Consider the following 4,398-nt stretch of genomic DNA (forward strand, 5'->3'; position numbering starts at 1 on the left):
TGCATTTGGTTTTACTAGCGTTTAAGAGCAGTTGTAGGCCACGGAAGGAGTGTTGTATGGCATTGAAGCTTGTTTGGAGGTTAGTTAACACAATGTCCAAAGAAGGGCCAGAAGTATACAGAAATGTGTTGTCTGCATAGAGGTGGATCAGGGAATCACCCTCTGTCACAAGGGTCGTATGAAGGGGACCAAGGCGCAGCGTGTAAAGTGCTCATATTTCCTTTATTTTATGAGAACACTTAAAATAAAATAAAAAACGACAGCCAACAGTTCCGTAAGGTACAACGACTATACGGAAAACAACCACCCACAAAACCCAAAGGAAAACAGGCTGCCTAAGTATGGCTTCCAATCAGAGACAACGAAAGACACCTGCCTCTAATTGGAAACCATATTAGAGGCAGGTGTCTTTCGAAACATAGAAAATGAAAACTAGAACACATTCCCCTAGAAACCAACAAACCCCACAACACACAAAACAACCCACCTGCCATGCCCAGACCATTCTACTATGGCAAATGACCCTTTTCACTGGTCAGGACGTGACACCCGCAGCAAGAGCGACATCATTGATATATACAGAGAAAAGAGTCGGTCCGAGAATTGAACCCTGTGGTACCCCCATAGAGACTGCCAGCGGTCTGGACACCAGGCCCTCTGATTTGACACACTGAACTCTATCTGAGAAGTAGTTGGTGAACCAGGAGAGGCAGTCATTTGAGAAACCAAGGCAATTAAGTCTGCCGATAAGAATACGGTGATTGACAGAGTCGAAAGCCTTGGCCAGGTCAATGAAGACGGCTGCACAGTACTGTCTTTTATCGATGGCGGTTATGATATCTTTTAGTACCTTGAGCGTGGCTGAGGTGCACCTGTGACTAGCTCGGAAACCGGATTGCACAACGGAGAAGGTACGGTGTGATTCGAAATGGTCAGTGATCTGTTTATTAACTAGGCTTTCGAAGACTTTAGATAGGCAGGGCAGGATGGAAATAGGTCTGTAGCAATTTGGGTCTAGAGTGTCACCCCCTTTGAAGAGGGGGATGACCGCGGCAGCTTTCCCATCTTTAGGGATCTCGGACGACACGAAAGAGAGGTTGAGCAGACTGGTAATAGGGGTTGCAACAATATAGATAGTTTTAGAAAGAGAGGGTCCAGATTGTCTAGCCCAGCTGATTTGTACGGGTCCAGGTTTTGCAGCTCTTTCAGAACATCTGCTATCTGGATTTGGGTGAAGGAGAAGCTGGGGAGGCTCGGGCAAGTAGCTGCGGGGGGGTGACGGGGGGACGGGGGGGGGCGGAGCTGTTGGCCGGGGTTGGGGTAGCCAGAAGGAAAGCGTGGCCAGCTGTAGAGAAATGCTTGTTGAAATGTTCGATTATCATGGATTTATCGGTGGTGACCGTGTTACCTAGCCTCAGTGCAGTGGGCAGCTGGGAGGAGGTGCTCTTGTTCTCCATGGACTTGACAGTGTCCCAAAACGTTTTGGAGTTAGAGCTACAGGATGCAAATTTCTGTTTGAAAAAGCTAGCCTTTTCCTGACTGACTGCGTGTGTTGGTTCCGGACTTCCATGAATAGTTGCATATCGCGGGGACTATTCGATGCTATTGCAGTCCGCCACGGGATGTTTTTGTGCTGTCAAGGGCAGTCAGGTCTGGAGTGATGGAGTGATGATGCTGTGACACACCGCCCCAGACCATGCCGGACCCTCCACCTCCAAATTGATCCCGCTCCAGAGTACAGGCCTCGGTGTAAGGCTCATTCATTCGACGATAAACGCGAATCCGACCATCACCCCTGGTGAGACAAAACCACGACTCATCAGTGAAGAGCACTTTTAGCCAGTCCTGTCTGGTCCAGCGACGGTGGGTTTGTGCCCATAGGCGACGTTGTTGCTGGTGATGTCTGGTGAGGACCTGCCTTACAACAGGCCTACAAGCCCTCAGTCCAGCCTCTCTCAGCCTATTGCGGACAGTCTGAGCACTGATGGAGGGATTGTGTGTTCCTGGTGTAACTCGGGCAGTTGTTGTTGCCATCCTGCACCTGTCCCGCAGGTGTGATGTTCGGATGTACCGATCCTGTGCAGGTGTTGTTACATGTGGTTTGCCACTGCAAGGATGATCAGCTGTCCGTCATGTCTCCCTGTAGGGCTGTCTTAGGCGTCTCACATTACAGACATTGCAATTTATTGCACTGGCCACATCTGCAGTCCTCATGCCCCCTTGCAGCCTGCCTAAGGCACGTTAACGCAGATGAGTAGGGGCCCTGGGCATCTTTCTTTTGGTGTTTTTCAGAGTCAGTAGAAAGGCCTCTTTAGTGTCCTAAGTTTTCATAACTGTGACCTTAAGTGCCTACTGTCTGTAAGCTGTTAGTGTCTTTTTTAAAAACTTTTTTAATTGAACTTTCAACACCAGCATTTAAAAGATAATTGCACTTGTAAGTTAGTTGGTAGTAATATAAAACAACACATCAAAGACAACAATACAGCAAAACAAAGAGAGAGACAAACATAAATAAATGAAAAATAAACATAAAAAATAAAAAGACAAGAAAAAATATATATTTTGATACAGTTGTTACAGGTCAACTAGCACAGATAATACAGTCCTTAACATCCAAGATGTCGTGTATGTCTCGCTAACAAAGTGACAAAGGCAATTACATCCTTCTTCATTTTGGTCAATTGTATATTGGGTAAGGAAACACCAAATAATACAATAAAAGGGTCTGGCTCGATCTGTGTGCCGCTTAATTCTGAGAGTGTGTTAAAGATGTCTTTCCAGAAACCAACAAGAGATGGGCAACACCAAAACACGTGTACATGATTAGCAGGAGACTGGTTACAAGGGTTCACATCCTTGTAAATTTTGGATAATCTTGCTTTGGTCCAGTGGGCCCTATGAATGAGTTCGCATTGAATGAGACCGTGCCGAGCACAAATAGAAGAGCTATGTATCCTTTTGAGTGCCCCTTCCCATAGTTCATAAGATATTTCCTCAACCAGTTCCCCCTTCCATGAGGATTTAATATTGTTTAATGAGGTGGTTTGTAGTGAGCAAATTTGACTATAGATTATTGACAAGGTGTCTCAAAGTAGAAAGTGGGATAAGAAATGTGTCAAACTGTGTTTCACCAGGAAGGGTGGGGGAGTGGGGATCTATGCTGTGGACGTAACTCCGAACTTGTAAGAACCTAAAGAAATTATGTCTGGAGAGACCAAATTTAGCTGACAATTGTTCCAACGTTGTGACGCACGTCGAAGAGAGGAGACCAAGGTGCAGCGTGGTAAGTGCTCATGATTCATATTTATTATAACTCAGAACACTAAATCAAAACAAACAAAGGAAAACGAACGTCATGTTCAGCAGGCTTTACTGAGCTGTACAAAAACAAGATCCCACACTGAAGAAGGGAAAAAGGGCTGTCTAAGTATGATTCCCAATCAGAGACAACGATAGACAGCAAGCATGCCAGCTAAGATAGACAGTCTACTCTAATTTGATTGATAGCCTGAAAAGGCATGGTAGCTAGTTATGAGGTTGCGAGATTGGGAACCTATCTAGCGGGCTAGTTAAAGCCAACCTCAAAAAATTGCTAGGTGGCTAATAAATCAAATCATATCAAGTTTTATTGGTCACTTACACATGTTAGCAGATGTTATTGTGAGTGTAGCGAAATGCTTATGCTTCTAGATCCGACAGTGCAGCAGTATCTAACAGGTAATATCTAACAATTCCAACCAAAAAAATTATATCTCACAAATTACACAACAAAACCTAATACACACAATCTATTAAAGGAATGGGATGAGAACATATAAGTATAAAATATATGGATGAGCAGTGACAGAGTGGCTAAGATGCAATAGATAGTAAGGAATAGATAGTGAAGGATACAGTATACAGTATATACAGAAGAAGTCAGAAGTTAGAAGTTTACATACACCTTTGCCAAATACATTTAAACTCAGTTTTTCACCATTCCTGACATTTAATCCTAGTAAAAATCACCTGTTTTAGGTCAGTTAGGATCACCACTTTACTTTAAGAATGTGAAATGTCAGAATAATAGTTGAGAGAATGATATACTTCAGCTTTTATTTCTTTCATCACATTCCCAGTGGGTCAGAAGTTTACATACACTCAATTAGTATTTGGTAGCGTTGCCTTTAAATTGTTTAACTTGGGTCAAACGTTTCAGGTAGACTTCCACAAGCTTCCCACAATAAGTTAGGTGAATTTGGCCCATTCCTCCTGACAGAGCTGGTGTAACTGAGTCAGGTTTGTAAGCCTCCTTGCTCGCACTTGCTTTTTCAGTTCTGCCCACAAATTTTCCATCGGATTGAGGTCAGGCCTTTGTGATGGCCACTCCAATACCTTGACTTTGTTGTCCTTAAGCCA

The sequence above is a fragment of the Salmo salar genome, chromosome ssa01, assembly GCF_905237065.1.
Source record: "Salmo salar chromosome ssa01, Ssal_v3.1, whole genome shotgun sequence".
In the NCBI taxonomy this organism is placed as follows: Eukaryota; Metazoa; Chordata; class Actinopteri; order Salmoniformes; family Salmonidae; genus Salmo; species Salmo salar.